The sequence below is a fragment of the Phocoena phocoena genome, chromosome 10, assembly GCF_963924675.1.
Source record: "Phocoena phocoena chromosome 10, mPhoPho1.1, whole genome shotgun sequence".
Classification (NCBI taxonomy): Eukaryota; Metazoa; Chordata; class Mammalia; order Artiodactyla; family Phocoenidae; genus Phocoena; species Phocoena phocoena.
This window is the reverse complement of record NC_089228.1, coordinates 68500419-68527361: the sequence shown is the minus strand read 5'-3', so window position 1 is coordinate 68527361 and position 26943 is coordinate 68500419. Positions and strand designations below refer to the sequence as shown.

General features: G+C 38.0%; 1 protein-coding gene across 2 annotated transcripts in view; it reads right to left on the bottom strand.

Annotated features, from left to right (window-relative positions):
- Positions 1-26943, bottom strand: part of ZFAND3 (zinc finger AN1-type containing 3) — a 319579-nt gene that overhangs the window by 208848 nt on the left and 83788 nt on the right. The window lies entirely within an intron of this gene.

Here is a 26943-nt window from a genome sequence, read left to right as displayed (position 1 = left end):
AAAAAAGGGGAAATTTTGTCTGTAAAGAGGTAAAATTTGCTCCTTATTTACACACTCAATTACCTCTATAATATTACTTGACCTTTTGTCCTCTTTCCCCTCATTCCAGTCCAATTTCAGATCCTGGTCATATTATGACCTTGCCATTTAAAATTCTTTCTTCAGATGTTCCCAATCAAATTATTTTTCATGTCCTTTCATCTGTTAATAATAACTACAATTCACTGAGTACTAACTTGGATGGGCACTTAACATACATTATCTTATTAATCTTCCCAACATCCCTGAAACTGGGCATTACCAGATTGCTTCGTTTGTAAAATACACCTTTTAAAAAAATCACATAAACATTTCTACAACCAGGAAATATCACACCACTGGCTACAAGTGATGAATAATTTAATGAGGAAATGTTTCCGCCACCTCCTTCGAAGGTGTTATTAAATTGAGTGGTCTTCGAAATCAAGGACATACAGTCAGCCCCATTTAACAGGTGAGCAGCTTGCCCATGGTCACACAGCTGGGGAACTAACTGCAGAGGTATCTTACCTAAGGTCTGAGCTAACTCCAAAGGCCACCCTAACTACAAAAGCCTCCTAGAATACTCTTTCTTGAGTAAACTGACCTATCTACAGCTTCATTCCTCAGCAACTCCCCTCCCAACATCTGAGTCTTCCCAGAGCCACTCCTACACATGGAATATGGCAACAGTCTTCTGCCCTCCACAGTTAATTTAACAATTAATGAAAGCCTCCCTCGGGAAGTATTCCCTGATGACTATGATTGTCTTCCAATGTACTGGGACCCAAGATCTAACTGTCAGTAATTGTCATAGGGTGATAAAATGGGGGTGGGGGGTGGGAGAGGAGGCAGGAGGGGGTCACTAGTTCTCTTTCCCAAAAGAGATGCTATGTTAACAGGTGGATCTTTCTTTAGAAGTCTGCTTAATATAAAGACATCAAAGGCAGTAAGGAAATTTAAGTATCAACAAAATGAATAAAAATGAAAAAAACAGACAAAGAGATGTATGAACAGTGGCATCTAACATTTATTACAAGCCTACCACGTGGTAAGCATAATAGCACATGCCTTGGACCCCATTTTACCAATGAGGAAACTGAGTCTCCAAGAGGGTATATAACTTGCCGAAGTTACAGAACTAACTAGTAAGTAGATGAACCTGGTCTAATTCCAAAGCCTGTTGTTTTCACCATGCCAAACTAGGGCCTCTGCCTCAATACAGAAGTTTAGATGAATACACTCTGGTGGATTGGGAGAATGGTCCCACAGCCAAGATTTAATCTACGGTAATCAAGGCAGCTCCTGGAAAAAGTAAAGCCTTTAATCTGGAGGAAGCACAACTACTGCCCGACCCTCCAAATACACATATATATACACAGGGAAGCGACCAAAGGCTGCCAGTCATTTCAGTTCCAACTCAAGGAAGAACTGGGGATGAAGGAATTCCTTTGTTGCTAGAACTACCCCCAGGGAGGAAGGCCTCTTCCTGATGTGGTCGCTATCTCTTGCCCATGCAGTGCCACAGAGAGCCAGAGATAACTTGTTTATCCTCCGCTGCTCCCCATGATCCAGCAGGAATCATGGACAGCCTGCAGAGAATTACTGAGGGTAGCTGGGCACCAAGTGTGCCAGTTTTAACATCTGTGTTTCACAAAGCTGGTAAGAAAAAACGGCAAAATAAAAGAGCAACTTTTCGACTTGCCATTATCTCTCTTCAGATGGCTGATGTATTTTAAATGCCCGTTATACCTATATATTACCTAGATGACATCTATTCTACTTTCTGAGTAAGAACTTTTCAGCAACACAGTCATCAGTCAGGTTACAAAAGAAATAATACAGATATTGATATTATTAATCAAAACAGAGATGTTGTCTAAATCTGAAAGAACCAGATTTTGGATATAGAAGTAATAGCTACTGGTAATGCCAACTTGGATCACATATGTCAGTAACACTGAACGTGAAAAAAATGGCAGAGGCTTCTGAGAACTTTGCTCCTTTCTCATGTTCAACATGTAAATCTTGAAGCTAACCACGGGCATACAACCACCAAAAAACGCAGTGTGATCCACCTGCACAGTCTTGGGGTAGACTAAATAGAGTTCTCTATGTGGCCACAAGCATGAAAGGTAGATATGATTCTCTTATATCTCCAATGCTCCAGAGAAATTGCTCTTACTGAGATATCCAATGGCTACCATGTTTCTAAAACCAAGGTTTAGTAGGTTGAATAATGGCTGCCCAAAAATATCAAATCCTAATCCCTGAAATTTGCAATTCCCAGAATTATCTTATTTGGGGAAAAGGTCTTTGCAGAAGAATTAAGCTAAAGATTTTGAGCTTACTCTGTATTATTGAGGTGGGCACTAAATGGCATTACAAGTGTTTTTGTGAGAGGAAAAGAAAGTTTGGGAACACACAGAGAGAAGGCAATGTGAAAATGGAGGTAGAGACTGGAGGAATGTGGTCACAAACCCAGGAATACTGGAGCAGCCACTGGAAGCAGAAAGAGGCAAGGAAAGGATTTTTCCCTAAAGCCCCCTGGAGGGAAGGCAGTTCTGACAGATTTGGGGCTTCTAGGCTCCAGAAACTTAAGAGTATATGTTTCTGTTGTTTTAAGCCATCAAATTTGTGGTAATTTGCAGCCCCAGAAAACTGATACACAGGGTTATGACCCTGATCTCATCTTACTCCCTCTCTCTCAGCACCATTCAACTAGATCCATCCTTCTTGAAACTCTCTACTTTTGCCTTTTGTCACTCAGATCCAAGATCAAATCTACCCCTACCCTCCACCCCATTTTCCTCCCACATAACAGCTCCCTCTTAGCCACCTTTGCTGGCTCCTCCTCCACTGTCAAGGCCTTATAATTGGAGGTCCCAGGACTTGGGTCCTCATTATCCCTACTTCCAACTTAGTGATATCACACAGTCCCATGGCTTTAAATACTATATCTATACACTAAAGACTCACAATTGTTTACCTTCATCCCAAACCTCTTCACCTTGCTCCAAACTCATACATCTAACTGCCTATTTGACATCTTTACATGCAGCTCAGTCACAACATTTCAAACTAGAACATTCAATATTCCCCCAAAACCCGCTGACCCATTTTGTCCACCTTTATAAATAGCAAACAGCTTCCTCCAAGTTGCTCAAGTCAAAATCCAAAACACCAACCCTGATTTCCCTCTTTCCTGCAGTCTCTCATACACAGTACTGAGCAAGATCCATTGGCTCTATTTTCAAATAGACCTAAATCTATTTACTTCTCTCCTTTGCCAATGCTTCTACTCTGGCCACCATGCTCTTACATAGGCCACTGTAAATAACGTTTTACTGGTCTTCCCACTCCCATACTTGACCCTTGACAACGATTTTCCACATAGCAGCCAGGGTAATCTTTTTTTTTTAAGTTATATCATACTATTTTCTTTCTTAATGCCAATTTCCTGTCGCATTTATATTTTAGTGGGTTTTTTTTTTTTTTTGGCTGCACTGGGTCTTCATTGCTGCACTCGAACTTTCTCTAGTCGCAGCGAGCGGGGATTACTCTTCATTGCAGTGTGCAGGCTTCTCATTGTGGTGGCTCTTCTTGTTGCAGAGCACGGGCTTGTTGCTCCCCGGCATGTGGGATCTTCCTGGACAAGGGCTCAAACCCATGTCGCCTGCGTTGGCAGGCAGATTCTTAACCAATGTGCCGCCAGGGAAGCCCTCCTATGGCACTTAGTATGAAATTCAAACTTGTTAACTAAAGCCTTATATCCTCTCATGATCTGTCTTTTGCTCCTCTCACATACCACACTTCAACTATACGCACCTTTTTATCTGTTTCTAGAACGCACTGCAGAGCTCTTGCCCATGCTGTTCCCTCTACTCTTAAATCATTGTAGGACTGGCTCTTTCTTGTCACTCAGGTCCTAGTTCAAACCTTCTCAGTAGGTTTCACCTGACCACCCAATTTAAATCACTCATCTTCCTGTTCACAACACCTCATTCTTTGATACCTCACCACTGGCCTGTTTGCTTGTTGACTATCCTTCAACGCCAGAATATAAGTATCGTAAGAGCAAATACCCTCTTGGACCCTCATCTGGTACTTAACAGGCACCCGATAAATACTTGTTAAGTGAAGAAATGAATCCTCTCTTGAAGGCATGAACCATGAAAATTCTAAGTAAATTTTTAATATATATTTTGTAAAGGTCATTCAAACACCTCCTAGAAGACAGGGCATCCACAATTCCTGTCGCTGTCAGCCTGTCATCTCTCAGGAGCTCTGTCACACTGTAATTTCTATAAATGGTAGATAATGCCACCCTCTGTACCTGGCCATGATTTGTCACTCAGGAGGTAACAGGTGGCAGACACTTTCAGAATTTTCTTTCCCATGAGATGGAGTTGCAAAGAATCCAGCTTAAATTTTTTTCTTCTTTCAATAAATAATATTTAGTGATATTTTCTGGTTTTGAAAATACATGTCCCTTGTACAAAATTTAGAAAAAGAACAGAAGCATTTAAGCAAAAGCCAAAGATCACTCATAATCCTTCTTCCAAACATAAGAATTGCTAATATTCTGAAATAATGCCTTTTTATCTTTATGGATATATGTAATAAGAATTTATTATATTAACAGTACTGGTAAAGTTGTGTGGTATGTTCACATGTATGCTTTATAACATACACATTGCATATATTCTTTTGTATATATAAAATACAAAATTCACCAAAAATATATAATTAAAATATGTAAATTTCATTTTATATTTATGTTTAGTGATATTTCCCATATCATTAAACATTCTCCAAAAATATTCTTGTTGCTCTGTAATAGTCCATTACATACTAACACTATAGTCACTCTCTTACTGTTGAATGTTTAATCTTTTCCCCAGATTTTTTCTATTATAAATATTGCTATAATGAGCATTTTTGGACATAAGTCTTTGGTCATAGATCTTTGGCTGGTAACTTTCTTTAAAACTGACTCTGGAAAGGAGAATTACTGAGATGAAAAAGTATGATTTGGTGAATACTGCCAAATTACTTCCCAGATGAGTTCTACCAATTTACACTCATCAAAAGCATCTGAAAGTATTTTTTTTAATACACTCCCACCAACATTAAGAATTAATTTCAAATCTTTGTTTAATGGGAGAAATGGTTATCCTGCTTTAATCATGTGTTTTCTTCTGAAATTAAAAAAAATTCTAATTCTGAAGGATATTAATTTTTTAATGAAAAATAAATTAATCTTCCAGCTAGTTTGTCTCAAGGAATTAAAAGAACATTCCTAATTTCTGAGAATTCTAAAAACATTTTATTTACAGCATTTTCTTGACATTCATACAACACTACTAACTCTCACCACTCAGAAAAACGCATACATGCCAGGTCCCCCCACCAAGTATTTTAATACAAATACGGAAATAGAAAACAACCCTGTCATCGTATCAGTGAGGAAGAAACTGAGGCACAAAAAAATAAAGAGGAGTCAAAAGGAAAAACAAAAATACCAATACATAACTATGCCAAGCCATTCCAGCCATTCCACCCTAAATTTCTCTAGGTAAGGCATGGATCATAACATTTTTAAAAACCTAGACTTGGCTTCCCTGGTGGCGCAGTGGTTGGGAGTCCGCCTGCCGATGCAGGGGACACGGGTTCGTGCCCCGGTCCGGGAAGATCCCACATGCCGCGGAGCGGCTGGGCCCGTGAGCCATGGTCACTGGGCCTGTGCGCCCAGAGCCTGTGTTCTGCAACAGGAGAGGCCACAACAGTGAGAGGCCCGCGTACCGCAAAAAAAAAAAAAAAACCTAGACTACACAGGGATTTCCTTCTTAATGAAGAAAACCAATCTGTAAAAACCAACGAGTCACATTTCCTAATTCAATCTCCTTCAATAATCCAGAGGAAGGAGAGGGAAGCTGGGCAAGGATGTGCATATACATGCAAAGGAAGAGAAGGAATAAAACAAACCACAATGCCTCCTCCACTCTAAAAACCATTCCAGTCACCTTAGAAGTAAGATTAGATGATTAAAGACTAGTAACAATCCACGTGCCACCTCATACACGTTAAGCCAGAAAGTCTTTCTTAACTTCCTACAACAGCTAGAAAGCAGCAAACAACTCTACTAAATCATCACTCTTTGCTCACCCCAGGCAAACAAGAAAAAGGCCAGTTCAAACAGATGACATCCTAGCAGGCAATGACAAAGGAGGCTTTCAACAGTGCATCCAGCCTGTCTGAATTGTTATACATCACTCTAAATCATTCAGACGATATCTGCAAAGTTTTCTTTTTAAGGGAATATTACAAAGGAAAAGATGGAGTTGTTATTAAGGGGGATTAGTTGCTAGAATGTAGGCAATATGGGCCATGTTACTTTAAAAGCTAATTTCACTGTAATAATTTAGATTCCAGGTAGGGTACTGTAATGAACCGTGTCTTAACATTTTATACCCAAATTCAAAGACAGGAAGGACATAGCATACACCTCTGGTTTTCTTTGTTTTAAGTCCCTGCACTAAAAAGATATACAGATGTAAAACAAGTCACATTATCATCTGTGGCCCTGTACACATTACTAAAAGGTTAGCCCAGCACTACCTAACGATTAAAACAAGATGAGGCATGGCCATCAATAAACTGATAAAAAGAAGAAGAAATATTAAAACGTAAATCCTTTGTAGAAATGCAGGAGAAAAAAATACAATGAACTGAATTAAAATGGCAAATAATTTTTCCACATAAGAGAAACTTAATGACCCTATCAATTCTAACACATACTGTATACAGTTGCTGCAGCTGTCTTACCATATATGCCCAAACATAAGGAAAGGTTTTCTTCCCTAAAATTATCCTTCAAGAAGCAGGAATTGCTTTACAACTGAATCCTTACTTTTGAAGTAGGCACCAATAATTTTATATTAAATACAAACAGAGGAGAAAGAAATAAAAAGAAAACGCTCCCCAAAAACCTTGAAGTGAAAACTCCAAGCGAGCAGACATGCCCAGGGGAATGGCATTTGGGATTCCTAAAGAGTAAGACCCTACCAATGGAATCAAACTCCCAGGAACGTCCATCCAGTCAGAGTCTGTGAAAGGGGCAAGACATTGAAGTTCTCATCTCTGGGCATAGACAGGGAAGTTCTCATCTCTGGGCATAAACACTGAAGTCTGGAAAAACATCACACAACACTAGCGCTGGATGCTTTGTCAAAGTTATTACACTAAACAAGTTTCAAAAGGGAGTAAAATACAGATTTAAACACAGATTAAGTACTTATTCCTGGAGTGTGATGTCACAATTACAAGAGGTAGCTGCCACCTGAAAAAGGCCTCTGAAGATCATTTAGAAAGAAATGCAATAAAAAAAACCTTGGAAAGTTAGGAAGATCACAAATAACATCAAAATGATGGCAATTCTCCTAATGTTGTATGAATGAATTCTGTGGCTTCAGATAAAACTTACAGAGAGCAACACTTACAGATTTTTTAAATGCTCCATATCTCAAACAACTTGTAAGGAAGTAAATAACTGAAAAACTGGGCCAATACCTTTAAATGTGGTTTCGGTAAATAAATATTAAAGACATTCATGGCTGTGAAGATGTGGAGCATTCAAATAACTGTTTCATAAAATGACTGTGGGAAAGTAATATCTTTAAATGTATATTAGGAATAAATTCAAATACATGGAATTTGATAGTATAACCTATTCTTAAATATGCATGTGCAATTACTACTGGGGTAAACTGAGAGAAGAATATAGGAGATCTCTCTGTATTATTCTTTTTCTACAATTGCATGTAAATCTAAATTATCTCAAAATGAAAAAGTTAAAGAAAAGATTTTTAAAATATATATATGCAATTATTATAATTAACTATTTAACATTTTAATTATTTCGTCTATACCCCTAAAAATTTCTATATTTATGTTGACCAAAACACTTCTTTTTCTTATTGAGAAGATGGAGAAATGCCTTATATCTGGATCTCTTCATTTTCAAATATACGTAATATTTTAGGAAATTCAAACCCTGTATTGCAGGAAAATAATGCTCAGCAGAATTCACTTTTATAGTAGAGAAAACAGCAGGGGAAAAAAGACTAAGCTCACTGCTCTCCAGTTACTTAAAGAAACTGCATACGAGCTGATTATTAAACTTTTCCCCTAAGTTATTCCTATCCATTTTTTTTTTTTGCGGTACACAGGCCTCTCTCACTGTTGTGGCCTCTCCCACTGTTGTGGCCTCTCCCATTGCGGAGCACAGGCTCAGCGGCCATGGCTCACGGGCCCAGCCGCTCCGCGGCATGTGGGATCTTCCCGGACCAGGGCAAGAACCCACGTCCCCTGCATCAGCAGGCGGACTCTCAACCACTGCGCCACCAGGGAAGCCCTATTCCTATCCATTTTATTGGAAGTTTTTTAGAACTGTACATCAAAGGAGTGAACTTTCTGGAGTGATGCAAATGCTCTGTATTTTGATCTGGTGGTGACTACATAAGTGTGTATATTTGTCAAAATTCACTATATTATATATATAAGATTGTGAATTTTACTGTATATAAATTATAGCTCAATGAAGTATTATTGGTACAAAAAACAATTTTTAAAATTCTACACCACATTAGGTACTATTACTGGTTCATTACAAAAGGAATTCTTTATGTTGCTCTGAAAACAATACACAGAAGATTTCCCAACCATTTGGTATAGAAACAAATACCTGAGAATTAAATTGAGAACAGAAAATTTAAGAGAGAGAGAACAGTGAGGTATTCCCTGTCCTTATTTTTCTCCTGGCTAGCCATGGTGCTGCTGCAAATAGGTGAAGGTTAGGAGACACTACAGTTATGGAAGTCAGAGTGTTTTCACCTGAATAGTGATCAAAATAATTAACTGGCTATGAAACTTCCATAATGGATTAATAATTATACAAAAGAACCACTTCTTCTAAGAAAAAATAGTGAGCCTTGCATTTTCCATCATCTTTGCAACCATCATTACATAAAAATTACTGAAGAATTATATATGTACCTGTCCTACCCAAGTGATAAATATTTCTGCTTCATCCTGATGAAGTGTGCATTTATCTACTCTTATTATTAAGACAATTTAGGCTTGCAAACAGAGGCATTCACTTATCCATATTTAAGGAAAATCAGATCAAACATGGGATAATTTTAATAAAAGATGAAAAGTAAACCTAACACATTATTATTAGATCTTTCTTTGCCAGAAAATGAGACATAAATCTGGGAGATAATAGTTACAAGGGTTCAAGCTGCAAGGTTAATAAACAGGCTAACACAGGTACTGTACAGCTAAGAAAGAAAAGCCTAAGGTACTTCTAACAGCTGGAAAACATCCAGGTAAAAAGACATCTACAAGATGTAACATTTCAGTTCATGTCATTCAGTTAAGACTCAGGTACCAAAAGAGTATCCACTAAATATGGAGGAAGAGAAAGTAATATCCAGCAGTATACAAACACAAAAAATTTTTAATGTGCAGTTACTGTCACTGACATCAAAAAACTGTCTTCTGTACTTCAACAGCACCTTTCATTTTGTTCAAATTCTATACATTTCATATATTACATCAGTCTACCAGGATATTCTTGGGGCGGGGGGAGTGGGGGCTGGGGCAGGTGAAAGGGTTGGTATCATACCTACCATGAATCTAGATGAGAAATGGATGAAAGGTAACAACAGAAGAGAAATTGCTCTCCTTATTCCCAGTCCAATGCTCAGTGAAAAGGAAGAAAGTTCAAAGTTTAAAATTTCCATTTCCTGACTATTTTAGTCATTCACCACAAAATACAAGATTGCCTAAAGTCTGCAAAAGAAAATTCTCCATGTAATCAACCTGAGCAGTTAAAACCCCCAGCAGAAAAAGAGAAAGCTAGAAGGAAACTCAAGAGTACATCTTTTCTGTCTCTGCCTCAATAAGATAAAGTATCCCTGTTCTATGACCACAAGAGGTTCCACTGCTTCTTTGTGTGTCATGTTTCACTGCCTCCCAAACCTCAAAAACATTAATATCTAATGTCTTACTTTATAACCTTCCTACTATTGTAAATGCTTTAATAATCTTGTCATCAGAATAAAAACACAGGCTGCCACAGGGGTAAGTGGTAAGAACAGTGACCTGAGAGGAAAGGGCCTGTCTTGAATGTGTGACCTCAGGTTTGTGTTTTCTCATCCATTAAAACAAAATGAGTTTCTTAAACCAGTGACCTCTGACATTCTATGAATCTATGATCACGCGATAATACAATCATATATAATCTAATAAGAATTACTAAACTCTCCATTATTTCTAGGCTATATATCTACTAAAACCTTCTAATGGGGACTATTTCCTAATTTTTCAGTCTTCTCACTCTGGAACATTTTCCTGAGATTTTCATTTAACGCTTACACTGTGACAAAAACTAAATATGGTGAACGAATGCCCCTATGGATTTCTTTAAGTGCCATTCCGATTATATGACTTGTTATCAATGGTTTTAAATGCAAAGACATCATGACTCTTATTTATTAACTAGTTTTCTTATCACCTTGGGACTGTTTTGTACTACCACTGATATAAACCCAATCCTACATCCATACTGAATTTCCACAGCTATTTACTTTCCTTAAGAAAATTATCTTGTCTTAATCCTGTTGAATGCCGGATCATGTATATTCACCAACTTTTCTAAAATATCAGATATTCTGAATTTTAATCCAGTTGTCTATTGAGCCACCTATCCCACCCAACTTGATGCCATTCACAAACTTAGTGAGCATATTCTGTGTACCACCCACCATCTAAGACTCTGCTGGAAGTATCAGAAGCTCAGGACCCATCTGACAGAATTCAGCTTAAGAGTGCACAGCTCCCCTCCCAATGCTGAGGACCTGTGCTGAGGCATGACTGAATTGTTCTAAGAAGAACTTGGTAATCATGGGTCAGTCTATCCTCCTGACCATACAACTTTGCCACCTCTCACAAACATGCTACCTAAACCATCACAAGAAAACAAAGATGAAAGGCTGTAATCTGGCAGAAAACAGACCCATAAGAAATAACCTACAGTAGGTGCCCTAAGATGGTGAGTCTGCAGCAGCAGCATCTTCGAAGAATACAGCAGTTTTCTTGACAAGACTCCACTCAACTGGCTATATTAACCTGTGCCCTTAAGACCCTCCATAAAACAGACTAACATGCCCAGTGTTAGTGTACCAAATGCTCTCTCAGCCAGCAGAGCTGTTTTCCAATATAGAGGTTTATTTCCACTCCTGTCATCTGAGCTGAATGTTTCTGCAGAACCAGTTATTTTTTCCCCCAAATCTGTCTATGCCTTACAATTACACCTATTTTACTTATGGCTGTGATCACATTGTTACTATCTAAACGAGTAAGTGCAACAAGAAAGCATTATTTCTATGAAATCTAGGTTGAATACTTTGACTTGATTAAAAGACAGGTTGCTACTTAAAAAAAAAAAAAAAAAACGATGCTGCCAGATTAGGCATGAGCAAGACAACTTAAAGACTAAGGAACAAATCATAAAAATCTGAAGAGTGCCCTCAAATTGCTTCATAAATGTCTTTAGATTCTTACCCCATTAATGAGACCAAAACTGGATGTCAATTAACCAGCAAACATTTACTTAGGCATTCATGTGCCAGTCACCAGCAAGATATTTTAAATGAGTTAACCATTTCACGCTAGTATATGTTTTACAATTACTAACACAGTGCTTTTATCGTCAGCATTTTTCACATGAGAAAACTGAGGCACAGAAAAGTTAAGTAACTTGCCTAAGTTCACATGCTAGTAAGGAGTAGAGTGACGGTCCCAGCCCAGAAGGCCAGTTCCAAAAGGCATATGCTACGCTATCACAGATGATGTATTATTTGCGTGGTGAACACAAGAAAAAGTGTATGGCTCTCAAATCAGTTGACAGATATGCAAAGAAAAGGTCTTCAGCCTACCACCCAACACACACACACACACACACGTTTTAAATTAAATGCAGCCATAAATAAATATATATATAAAAACAAACCAAAAAAAAACCAAATCATAAGACAGCAATGAGACAAAGCTAAAAGGTGGGATAACTAGCCTGTATTTTTCTAAACCTCACTGACATGAAAAACAGAGAGGAAGAGGAACTATTCTAGATTAAAAGAGACTAAGAAAAACAACAACCAAATGTAATCTAGAAAAATCACTTTTGGATCCTGGATTAGAAAAAAGGGGTAAAAAAGCTCTAGAAGACATTTTTGGAACAACTGGGGAAATTTTAATATGTATATAAAATAGCTGATATAAAATTCTTGCTAATTTTTTAATACGATAATGATACTGTGGTTATGTATGAAAATGTGTGTCCTCATTCTTATAAGATTCATGTTGAAATATTTAAGAGGTAAACTGTCATGGTATCTGCAAATGGTTCTGAAAAGGTGTATTTATAGAAAGAGGTAAAGCATGGGTAGCAAGTGTTAACAATCAGTGAATCTAGGTGAAGAGTATATGGACATTCAGTATACTACTAGCTCAACCTTTCTGTGGGGTTGAAATTTTTCAAAATAATAAAGTTGAAGGAAGATGTCTACACAAAGACTTGTACATGAATGTTTGTTATTCATAACAGCCAAAGATTAAAAGCAAGCCAAATGCCCATTAACTAATGAATAGATAAATGAAATGTGGTATTATCCATAGAATGGACTACTATTCAGTAATAAAAAGGAACACCCTATGGATACATGCTACAACATAGATGAACCTTGAAAATACTCATCTCAGTGAAAGAAGCTAGCGTTCTATATATTATGATGCCATTTATGTGAAATATTAAGTAAAGACAAATCTACAAAAACAGAAAACAGATGAGTTGCCTGGAAGTGGGCAAAGAAATTTACCACCAATAGCCCGGAGGAAACTTTTCAGGGTGATGGAAATGTTCTAAAATTGTATGTGGTAATGGTGGTAGAACACTGTGAACTTACTAAAAATCATCAAACTGTACAATTACAATGGATGAATCTTGTGGTAGATAAATTATACCTCAATAAAATTGTTAACAAAAATGTAAGGAAAGAAACATTCAATCAAAAAAAAAAAAATCAGGGACTTCCTTGGTGGTCTAGTGGTTAAGAATCTGCCTTCCAATTCAGGGAATGCAGGTTCAATCCCTGGTCAGGGAACTAAAATCCCACATACTGTGAACAACTAAGCCTGCACGCCACAACTACTGAGCCCATGCGCTCCGGAGCCTGCACACAACTAGAGAGAAGCACGCGTGCCACAACGAAGAGCCCTCACACAGCAACTAAGACCAGACACAGCCAAAATAAATAAATAAATTTTTTTTTTTTTTTTTTTTTTTTTTTTTTGCGGTACGCGGGCCTCTCACTGCTGTGGCCCCTCCCATTGCGGAGCACAGGCTCCGGACGCGCAGGCTCAGCGGCCGTGGCTCAAGGGCCCAACCGCTCCGCGGCATGTGGGATCTTCCCAGACCAGAGCACGAACCCGTGTCCCCTGCATCGGCAGGCGGACTCTCAACCACTGCGCCACCAGGGAAGCCCAATAAATATTTTTAAATATCAAGGTAAAACAATAATAATTGGGGAAGGAATAAATTTGGTTATCTGCTAGTATAGACTGGACGCAGGGAGCAAGACATCAGGCTAAGCTATATAATTGAAGGGAGTTACATTTATCTAAAAAAATAGATAAAAATAAAACATGCAATAAAATGTTATTTTAAAAGAACGTCAACCCCTTATTGTTATATTTCCAAATAAGGTCTCTATCCAAATGATAGTATATAAATTAATTTTATAATCAAAAGACTCTGCTTTCAACAACACAAAGACAAATAACCCAATTTAAAAATGGGCAAAGGCGGGAATTCCCTGGTGGTCCAGTGGTTGGGACCCTGCACTTTCACTGCCAAGGGCCCAGGTTCCTGGTCGGGTAACTAGGATCCCGCAGCGGTGCAGCGCAGCCAGGGGGGAAAAAGGCGGGGGGGGGGGGGGGGAGTGGTGCAAAGGACTTTTTATATATATTTTTTTTTAATTTATTTTTTGGCTGTGTCAGGTCTTAGTTGCAGCACGCAAGATCTTTCATGGCAGCACGCAGGTTCAGTAGTTGGGGTGTGCAGGCTTTGTTGCCCCGCGGCAAGTAGGATCCTAGTTCCCCAACCAAGGATTGAACCCACATCCCCTGCACTGGAAGGCAGATTCTTAACCCCTGGACCACCAAGGAAGTCCCAGGGCAAAGGACTTAAAGAGACATTTCTCTAAAGAAGATATACAAATGGCCAAGAATCACATCAAAAAGATGCCTAATGTCATTTAGTTGTCAGCAAAATGCAAATCAAAACCATAATGATGCCAACAAATTTGACGACCTAGAACAAATGGATAAATTCCTAGAAAAATACAACCTATCAAGACTAAATCATGAAGAAAAAGAAAATATGAACACACTAATTACTAGGAATGAAACAATCAGTGATCAAAAACCTCCCAAGAAACAAAAGTCCAGGACTAGACAGCTTCACTGGTGAATTCTACCGAATACCAATCCTTCTCACACTTACCAAAAAATATTAAGAAAAGGAAACGCTTCCAAACTCATTTTACAAGGCCAGTATTACCCTAATACCAAAAGCAGACAAGGACACCACAAGAAATAAAATTACAGGGCTTCCCTGTTGGCACAGTGGTTAAGAATCCACCTGCCAATGCAGGGGACACGGGTTCGATCCCTGGCCCAGGGAAGATCCCACATGCCACTGAGCAGCTAAGCCCGTGTGCCACAACTATTGAGCCTGTGCTCTAGAGCCCCCATGCCACAACTACTGAAGCCCGTGCACCTAGAGCCCATGCTCCACAACAAGAGAAGCCACCGCAATGAGAAGCCCATGCACGCAATGAAGAGTAGCCCCCGCTCGCCGCAACTAGAGAAAGCCCACGCACAGCAACAAAAACCCAACACAGCCAAAAATAAAAACAAATAAATAAATTTATTTTTTAAAAAAATTACACGCCAATGTTCCTGATGAACGTAGATGCAAAAATTGTCAACAAAATACGAGCAAACCAAATTCAACAATACATTAAAAGGATCATACATGATGATCAAGTGGGATTTATTCTGGGATGCAAGGATGGTTCAACATGTGCACATCAATGTGATACACCATATTTAAAAAATGAAGGATAAAAATCATATGATCATCTCAGTAGATGCAGAAAAAGCATTTGACAAAATTCAGCATCCATTTATGATAAAAATTCTCAACCAAGTGGGCAAAGTGGATATATCACTCAAGACTTGCATAGAAATTCTGAAACCATGAAATTCCTAGAAGAAAATATAGGTGGTAAGCTCCTTGACATAGGTCTTGGCAATAATTTTTTGGAGTCTGACATCAAACGCAACAAAAGCAAAAATAAACAAGTGGGATATATAAACAGCTCATATATCTCATATTGTTTTTAATCTGATTTTTAAATGGGCAAAAGATCTGAACAGACATTTACCCAAGGAAGACATACAGATGGTACCAGGTACATGAAAAAATGCTCCACATAGCTAATCAGCAAGGAAATGTAAATCAAAACCACAATGAGTTGCTACCTTATACTTGTTAGAATGGTTATTATCACAGAGACAACAAATAACAAGTGTTTGTGAGAATGTGGAGAAACAGGAACCCTTGTACACTGTTGGTGGGAATATAAATTGGTGCAGCCACTATGGAAAACAGTATGGAGGTTCCTCATAAAATTAAAAATTGATCTACCATAGGATCCAGCAATTTCATTTCTGAAGTATTTATCTGAAGAAAACAAAAAAGCTAACTCAGAAAGACATATGCACCCCCATGTTCACTGCAGCTATTTATAATAGCCAAGATATGGAAACAACTTAAGTGTACATCAATGGATGAATGAATAAAAAAAGAATATACAATGGAATATATTATTCAGCCATAAAAAAGAATGAAATCGTGCCATTTGTAACATGGATGGACCTTTAAGGCATACTCGTGAAGTTAAGTCAAAGAGAAAAAGATAAATACCATATGATCTCACTTACATGTGGAATTTAAAAAAACAAAAACTGAGCTCATAGACAAAGAGAACAGAATGGTGGTTGCCAGAAGTGAGAGGGTAGAAGTTAGACAAATGTGTGAAAGGGGCAAAAGGTACAAACTTCCAGTTATAAATAAGTCATGAGGATGTAATGAACAGCATGGCAACTATAGTTAATAATAATATATTGCATATTTGAAAGTTGCCAAGTGAGTAGATCTTAAAAGTTCTCGTGACAAGAAAAAAAAGTTCTTTTTGGTAACTATGTAAGGTGACAGATGTTAACTAGACTTGTGATGATCGTTTTGCACTGTACACATTATGTATACATTATGGTATACACTTAAAACTAATTTTTTTAAAAATCTAACAAAAACACATCATGGGATACACTTCACACCTAACAGGATGGCTATAATTTTTTTTAAAGTTTTGGCCAGGATGTGAAGAAACTGGAACCCTTACCCTCATGCCTTGCTGGTAGGATGTAAGATGGTACAGCCACTGTGGAAAACAGTTTGGCAGTTCCTCATTTAAGATAAATATATAGAATTATCACATGAGCCAGAAATTCTATTCATAGGTATTTACCAAAAAGAACTGCAAGCAAGTGTTCAAACAAAAACTTGCACATGTATGTTTGTGGCAGCATTATTCACAATCACCAAAAAGTTCAGAACTCAAATGTCCATCAACTGATGAACGGATAAACAAATTATGGTATATAACCACATAATGACTTATTATTCAGCCATAAAAAGAAATGAAATGCAGATACATGCTAGAACACAGATGAACCTTAAAAACACACAAAGTGAAAGAAGTAGACACAAAGGGACACAAACTGTATGATTCCATTCATATGAAGTTATATAAAATAGGCAAACCCACAGAGACAGAAAACAGATTAGTGGTTGCAAGGGCTGGAAAGAGGGGGAAATAGGGAGTGACTGCTTAATGGGTACAGGTTTCCTTTTGGAGTGATGAAAATGTCCTGGAAATAGAGAGTAATGATGGTTCAATGCTGTGAATGTACTAAATGCCACTAAATTGTGCACTTTGAAATGGTTAAAAAGATGAAGTTTGTGTTATATGTATTTTTAACCACATTTTTTAAAAACTCTGTTTATGAGTATACAACATATTTAACTTGAATTTCAACTACTTCTTTTAGCTTCTCTGTATTTTTCTACTTCTTTTGGCTTTTCCGTATACCACAGATCATATAACAGGTACGCCATAAAATCTAACATTTGTTGATCACTTACTACATGCAAGACACATGCTAGTATGCATTTTTTGTGCACTTTAATCCTAAAAAACCTATAAGCTAGGTTAAGTATTATTACCCCCATTTTAAGTATAAGAAATGAAGGCTCAGAGAATGAGATAACAATGAATAACAGACAAAGCTGGGATTCAAACCCTACCATTTTTAAGGTTAACTCAAAGATAGAAGAAAGAGAATAAACTAAATGATTTCTAAGGCACCTTCTAGTATTACAACTCTATGAATATGCCACAGGAAAAAAAGAAAATCATATCCTTCCCCAAACTGTCCTGATGATAGCTTTCTGGTAAAATATACGGACAGAAAGTCAACACTGATCCTAAACGACCTTCAGTATGACATATGCTAGCATTTCTTTTCTTCCACCAGCATAAGACCAAGACATTAATTACTGTGCTGGTTATTGTTTCCAGAGAACCCAAAAGGTCCAAGGTAATTGTCACCACTCATTTCGAAGTACATAATGAAGAGGTGTGGGAAGACTAGCTGTACGTAAGCACCCAAGGAAAGGAAATTTCTTTACAGTATATATTCCCAGTCTCCGCCTCAGACCTAGTGGATCAAAATCTCTGGGCTAATACCTTACAATCCTTATGTTTTTTTAAAAGCCCATACAGGTGGGCAGCCAAGTTTGGGAACTGCCACAGACAAGTGGGGGGAAAAATTCTTTTTTAATCAAACAGAACAGAGCAAATAAGCCTGGTCCAATTAGCACTGATTTTAGAATACAGGGGCACCAGACTTATTTATAATCTAGTTATGATGTCAGATCTATTTACTATAGTATACTTACATTTCAGATGACATGATTCTGCCCAAATACACTTGAATCTTTGCATAAATTCATGATACTCACTCAGCATATCAAATTGTACCTAAAATGCCTTTAAGAAATCTTTTACGGATTAATTCGAGCTGCACGTGTCTATGTAGTATGTATATTATGTATATGTACACAAATGTACACACACATTAGTAACCTTCACAAAATTTAGCAAGGTGCCTGACAATCTAGCCCCAAACAGCTTTCAAATAAACAGATACAAATAAATCCAATAAATATTTACTGACACCCACATTATGTGCCAAGTACTGTGCTAGGTGCTGTGAATATCGCCAAAAACAAGACAAATTCTCACAACACTTATTTTTAGCAGGGATATCAGTCGTTAAGCAGGCTGCTATGGAAGTACCCAACTGTCTTCATCATTTTCCTTATTTTACTTTTAGATGTGAACTTTCTGCTTCATCCTTCCCTGGGGCATTATAGGATTCTCACTTTGTCATATCAATCCCTTTAAATTCCAGTTTTCATTTTACATGGGCAAAATGTACATCCAAGCAGCCTCTGTTACTGTTTCAAAGCAATTGGAAAAATCCCAGAATCCACATTTCCATTGGGCTGAGACTTTCCAATATGCCTAATAATGATACTTTATGACCTAGAAGTTCCAATGAATTGGTAGTAAGAAAACACTGGTGTGCTTCAGTGGCGCTGTAATTGGAATGGTGATTAAATGCATCATGTTAAATTTACCCTGGGCCTTTTCCAGGGTGGCAAATATAAAATGAGCTATCAGCATCAGCAGAGCCTAAACCACTCTTTCCTTCTAAAATGATACTTCTCCTGTATGTCAAAGGTGATATGTTTGAGCTTCTCCATTATTAGGTAGCATAACACGACAAACTGTATACACCCACACAGGCTTCCCCGGGATGTACACTGCCCAACATGGTTTACTGTACTTAGCAACCTGGGACAACCTTATGTATGTCAGAGCAGTGCATCTGCACCACTAAAGTTAATGGTCTGTCAGCGTTTCCATTATAAAGCAATTTTCAAAGGTTTATTGCTCTGATGAAGAATTTCCTCTGAGCTGAAATTTAGCATTCCAGAAAAGCAAAAACTGTACTCCCTTCCAAGTAGGCCAAGTAGTTTGTTTTTGGTTTTGTTTTGTTTTGTTTTTAAGTTAATCTGGCCCTTTATTTCAGAATTTCCTCATATAGCCCTTTGGGACTATCCACAGAACAAAAATCTTATACCTCACAAAGGGACTACTGGTTTGGTAATAGCAGCTACCAAGATTCACAGCACAAATTCCAATTTATTTATGGAAAACAATTTTTAAAAAGCATATTTTTGATGAACAAACTAAGTTTAAAAACTTTATCAGTTCTACCTAGTTATATTAAATTATTCATGCTATCAGACTATGCTGTCATTTACACTAAAATCAATGGTAATTTTAAATCCTCATCAATTGTTAAGCTTTCTTTTATCCTTCCCACTCAAGAAGAATAGCTACTACTGACCTAATACGAATTTTACCTACTCTCAACTCCCTCTTATCCTACAAGTTAAAGGGAGTAAATTCTGTAAGTAACAGCTAGGTAGCAAGAAATGTTATATAGAAGCCTGAAGGTAATTTAGAAAATTCAGAAGATGATGATCAGTCCCTGAATGACAAAGTTCACAGAAAACAACTGTGGTAATCTAGAAGATTGGCATATTAGTGATAAACTAACAGTTTTATCCAATCTCTGGAAACTGTTCTATTAGCCTGAAAGCCTGCCGGAATATTTCATGCTTCAAACAAAGAAGAAATCAACTATTCTAGTATTTTGGTTTCTTGTTATTGAATCTAACTTGAAAGCTTAAATATTTACACTTTAAATTACAAGGTTTTTCAACTATACAGCTAATTATAATTCTGATACAGCTCTACTCAATAATAAAGGAGTTATAACATAAGAATGGTTTTCCAAGCTTAAAAATTCTCATTATATACAAATAAAGACTCTCTAAAACTGGAGATTAGTGATCAAAGCAATCTTTTAAAAATGAACGCTTTTTAGAGAAGTATATTTATTCCAAATTACTACTGATACGCGTTAATATATTTTGCCAATTTTCTAACTTTGCATTACTCTGAAGACAACTAGCTATATAATCTCAGAAATTATTTATATTAAAACCATCTATGAAACCACTTCCAGACAAAGTAACAACACAAAGTAATGTTTGTAAAATGTTAAGTAAATGAGATCCAATTCATGATTATAGCTATTGGAAATACGAAAACGAATGCACCAGACAAGGACTAGAAGGATGTAACAAACATTAAAAGACAAGATTTTGCTTTATTATTTTTATTGATGTTGTTATATCCTTTTTATAACACAACTTCTATTCAGATTCCAAATTGATTCTACCTTTACCTTCATCAGGTATTAATAACCATACTTGCCAAATATACAAGTATAAAAGCTAAAGTCAAAAAAAGTTACATTTGGGCTTCCCTGGTGGCGCAGTGGTTGAGAGTCCGCCTGCCGATGCAGGGGAAGCAGGTTCGTGCCCTGGTCTGGGAGGATCCCACATGCAGCAGAGCAGCTGGGCCCGTGAGCCATGGCCGCTGGGCCTGCGCATCCGGAGCCTGTGCTCCGCAACGGGAGAGGCCACAGCAGTGAGAGGCCCACGTAAGGCAAAAAAAAAAAAAAAAAAAGTTACATTTAATAAGGACAAAACAACAAAATACTCAAGATTAACCCTCAAAAGCATCAGTGTTACAAGTTAATTGCTTTGATGTATAGAATCAGAGATCTAGGTAAAAAAATAAAGTTACTTTTATCTTTTGCAATTTTGTTAAATGCCCTAGAGCTAGTAGGTCTGTCCAGTAGTTAACCCAAGGACCTGTGTGTCCTTTTGGCTTTTGTAAAAGATAGCCAACTCAGCCTGCAATGGCAGTTCAGATGCAGTAATGATGAGGCAGCAACCTAGCATATGGGGTTGGCCATCACACCTCTACTCAGCTTCAATGCTTTCATGCCAATGATTGAAAGTTCTCTAAAAAACTTAACTGAAGCACACCAGACGTTAGTTATCAATGGTTTCATTTCCATGTTAGAAAGACAAACACAGCCTTGTTAATGATGTAAAATAAATCAGATTTGATAATAGCTTTTCATCTTCTACCCATTTTGCCACTCAGAACTCCCTTACTTTCTTAGGAAGTCCTATACCTTAATATGCTATTAGTAGGGACTTCCCTGGCAGTGCAGTGGTTAAGAATCTGCCTGCCAAGGCAGGGGACACTGGTTCATGCCCTGGTCTGGGAAGACCCCACATGCCGCGGAGCAACTAAGCCTGTGCGCCACAACTACCGAGCCTATGCTCTAGAGCCCGTAAGCCACAACTACTGAAGCCCACGTGCCACAACTACTGAGCCCACGTGCCCTAGAGCTCATACTCTGCAACGAGAAGCCACCGCAATGAGAAGCCCGCGCACTGCAACGAAGAGTAGCCCCCACTCACCACAACTAGAAAAAGCCCATGCGCAGCAATGAAAACCCAACACAGCCAAAAATAAATTTTAAAACATTTTAACAACAACAACAACAAAAATATGCTATTAGTAGGAAAATACAATTAAAGAACCACTTCTGACTAAAAAGGCCTGGGCCACAGTGAAAGGACCAACGGACTGAGCAAAGCAGGGCAGCTCTCTGCTCCCTCATCTCTAACATCACAGTAGCCTCTTTAAAAAAAATTTATTCTTATGAATGGATCACATAACAGAAAATTCAAAAGGCACTAATAAAGAGTATTAATGAAAGTATGTCTCATCTCCATCCCTGTCAGCCAGACACCCAGTCCCCCTATTAGAAGCAACCACTATTACCAGTTTCTTGTAGATCCTTCTCTGAGGCACATCCTATTTTAAAATATCCACTATGCTCCAAACCTCAGGACTCCCTAGTCTTCCTGCATGCTTCATTTTTCCCTCTAGCACTGATCACCAATGGGCTTATCATTATATATTCATTATTTACTACTACATGTTTGATTACTTTATTCTTGTCTCACCACCACCTGCATCGAGAATAAAAGCTCCATGTAGAACTCTCTTCACTGTTATATTCCCAGAGCATGGAACACTGCATGGAACAAGTTTGCTCAATGAGTTAACAATCCTATTATTACAAACACTAGTAACTAGCAGGTTATCTATTCTCTACAAAATACTAACGCCTTCCCCAAAAGGAAAGAAAAACTACATAGTATATATACTCTGCTTAGGGAGCTAAATCAGTTTAAGACTAAAACTGCAAACATTCAATATTGCCTATTATTTGAGATTATGAATTTTACATTGACTTTCTACATAAAAGGTTTTTTACTTAAACTCTACTTGTAAGATTACTTTCCCCTGAGATTTTCTTGAAAATAGATGCCTTCTAAAAGTCTATGTAACTGAGTAAAATTTTAAATGGTAATTTGCATCTCAAAAGCACTGACATAAGGCTTCCCTGGTGGCGCAGTGGTTGAGAGTCCGCCTGCCGATGCAGGGAACACGGATTCGTGCCCCGGTCTTGATATGCCTACCTCACTTCATACATAGAAATTAATTCCAGGTGGATTACAACTCTAACTATAAAAGGCAAAACAGTATAGTTCCTAAATGATAATATAAGTAAAATGTTTTCATGTGCCCTAAATAAAGATTTCTTAGAACACATAAAACACTAACCATAAAGAATTACTCCATGGAAATACATTCAAATTAAGAACATCTCTTCATTGAAAGACAACAAAATAAAAAACTAAACTAGAAATTAAGAAAAATTATCTGTAGCACACACTAACTTAGTGCTCACACCCAGAATGTATAAGAACTCCTACAAATCAATGAGAAAAAGCCAAATCAAAAGAAAAAGGGGCAGGACTTCCCTGGTGGTCCAGTGGTTAAGAATCTGCCTTCCAATGCAGGGGATGTGGGTTCGATCCCTGGATGTGGAACTAAGATCTCACCTGCCATGGGGCAACTAAGCCCGCGTGCTCTAGAGCCCATGCACCACAACTAGAGAGCCCATGCACCACAACTAAAGAGCATGCGTGCCACAACTACTGAGCCCACACTCTGGAGCCCACATGCCACAACTAGAGAGAGAGAGTACCACAACTACTGAGCCCATGCTCTGGAGCCCACGAGCCACAACCAGAGGGCCCAAGAACCCCCCAAGTGCCACAACTACTGAGCCTGCATGCTCTGGATCAGACATACCACAACTAGAGAGAAGCCCACGTGCCACAACAGAGATCCTGCATGCCACAACAGAGACCTGATGCAGCCAAATAAATAAATAAATATTTTTTAAAAAAAGAATAAAAGAAAAAGGGGCAAGGACCAAGAAAATATTTTAAACATATGAAAAATAATGTAGTAATCAAAGAATTGTAAGTTAAAACCACAATAAGATAATATGACAATATCAAGAGAATGGATAATATTAAAAAGAACCACAATACCAAGTGTTGGCAAGAATGTGAAACAACCAGAACTCATTTGTACCATTTTGGAAAATAGTTTGCCATCACCAATTAAAATAGACAAATATAGAAACCTATGTCTTAACTCTCTTAGTTATATACCCAACAGAAACACATGCTCAGGTACACTGTAGGATATGTACATGAATATTCATAGTGAACAACCCCAATGTCTATCAACAGCAGAATGGATAAATATACTGGCATGCTCCTAGAATCGAACAGTATATAGTAAAGAAAATGAATGAAATAAAACTACACCCAGCAATGTGCATACATCTCCCAACACTGACCAAAAGACTTGAGAACCGGTCAGACTTGAGAGGATACAAAGTGAGCCTCTGGGATGCAGATAATGTTCTATTTTGTGTTCTGGGCAGTGGTTACACAAGAACTCGATATGTGATAGTTCACTGAGATGTACACATCAGTGGTGTACAATTTTATGTATGTATGCTATATACATTTAATTTCATACACAAAAAAATGAAAGATGAAGACTCCCACTTTCAACCAAGACAGAACAACAAAAATGACATTTACCTTCCCACTTCAAACAGCAACAAAAATAAACAAAATATAGAAACAAAAGTTCTCAAGATACTGCACATCAGAAAATGAAGGTCAGTGATCACTGAAGAGAGAGTAATAGACAAAGTGAGCTTCTAATTTCTTCAGTTTACTGAAAGCAGAAAATGTATCGAGGCCACAGCACAGGACATGGGAGTCTAAGAGGGCCAAGGCAGCTAGAGTTTTCAGCGCAATTACAGGAAAAGAGAGCTGCACACACAACTCTGGAGATCTACATAGGGTCTTCTCTGAATTCTCATTTGAGTTATTTAATCAGTGTGTACATGAGAGAAAGAGAAAAGAACCACCAGAAGGGACTAGGGACAACAACTGCCATACCTCACAGGCTACTGGAACACAGGGCCTGGAACAGTGGCTGTTCCCATCAGTCATAATGGAAAATGGAAACTCACAATTCATAGGGCACTGGGTAGAGTGCTCAGAAAGGTTTTTGCCTCAGTAGTGGAGTAAATGAACCCTAGATTAAACACTAATCCGGTACAGCCTAAAAAAGCTTAAAAGACATGAAATAATCAACCTCTTTCCAAGGAACTGAACTGCATTCTAAACAAAGCTCAAGAATATTTACAAAAATACAAAAATAGCTACCACAAGGTAAAATTCACAATGTCTGGTATACAATCAAAAATTACAACAACCATGCAGAGAAACAGAAAAATATGACCCAGAGTGACAAGAACAACTAAATCAACCAAAACCAGCCCAGAACTGATGTAGATGATAGAATCAGTAACCAAGGACACTAAAACAATTATTACAATGGTATTCTATATGTTCAAAAAGTTGGGACTTCACTGGTGGTCCAGTGGTAAAGAATCTGCCTTGCAATGCAGGGGACAGGGGTTCCATCCCTGGTCAGGGAACTAAGATACCACATGCCGCGGGGCAACTAAGCCCACGCAACACAACTACTGAGCTTGCGCACCCCGGAGCCTGCGCGCCACAAGTAGAGAAAACCCGCATTCCACAACTATAGAGAAGCCCACACGCCACAACGAAAGATCCCACGTGCCTCAAAGAAGATCCCACATGCCACAGCTAAGACCAAACACAGCCAAAAATAAATTTAAAAAAAATAAATAATAATAAAATAGTAAAGTAGAGACTTGGAATATATTTTTAAAAGAACCAAATTGGGGCTTCCCTGGTGGCGCAGTGGTTGAGAGTTCGCCTGCCGATGCAGGGGACACGGGTTCGTGCCCCGGTCTGGGAAGATCCCATGTGCTGCAGAGCGGCTGGGCCCGTGAGCCATGGCTGCTGAGCCTGCACGCCTGGAGCCTGTGCTCCGCAACGGGAGGGGCCACAACAGTGAGAGGCCCGCCTAACGCACAAAAAAAAAAAAAAAAAAAGAACCAAATTGAACTCCTACAGATGTAAACTACATTGTCTTGAAATGAAAAATACACTGAATAGACTTAACAGCAGAGTAAACATCGCATAAGAAAAGACAAATGAAACTCTAGCGATAATAAATGTTCACAATGATGGAAAAAGTGAAAAAGAAGAATAATGTATGAGTGAGAAAACTTCATAAGGCTTAGCACATGTGTAACTGAAGTCTATGAAAGAGTTAGAGGCTGAAAATATATTTGAAAAAACCATATCAGAAATATTTAAAATTTTATTAAAAACTATAAGCCCATAAATACATACACACACACCACATGTTCTTTATCCATTCATCTGTTGATGGACACTTAGGTTGCTTGGCAACTGTAAAAAATGCTGCTATGAACACTGGCGTGCATATATCTTTTTGAATTAATGTTTTTGTTTCTTTCAGATATATACTGAGGAGTGGGACTGTTGGGTTATATGGTAGTTCTATTTTTAGTTTTTCGGGAAACCTCCATACTGTTCTCCACAGTGGCTGCACCAATTTACAGTCCCACCAACAGTGTACGAGGGTTCCCTTTTCTCTACATCCTTGCCAACATTTGTTATTTCTGTTCTTTTTGATGAGTGCCATTCTGACAGCTAGCTGTGAGGTGATATCTCATTCTGGTTCTGATTTGCATTTCCCCAATGATTAGCAATGTTGAGCATCCTTTCACATGCCTGTGGGCCATCTGCATTTGCTCTTTGGAAAAATGTCTCTTCAATTCTTCTGCCCATTTCTTAATTGGGTTGTTTGTTTTTCTGATGTTGAGCTGTATAAGCTGTTTATATATGTTGGATATTAATCCCTTATCGGTCATATCATTTGCAAATATCTTTTCCCATTCAGTGGGCTGTCTTTTTGTTTTGTCAATGATTTCCTTTGCTCTGCAAAAGCTTATAAGTTTAACTAGGTCCCATTTGTTTATTTTTGTAATAAAGATGAAATCTTAAAGCACCCAGGACAAACAGGCATGCAGGGGAAGGAAGATACAGGTGACAACAGATTTTTCCCTGGAAACAATGCAAGAGAAAAGACAGTGGAGCGTTACATTTAGAGCACTAGAAGAAAAAACTGCCAAACTAGAATTCCATACCCAGCAAAAATATATTTGAAAAATGAAAGCAAAATAGACTACAAGAGCTAAAGAAATTCCACACAAGCAGACCTGCATCCAAGAAATGTTAAAATAAGTGTTTCAAGGAGT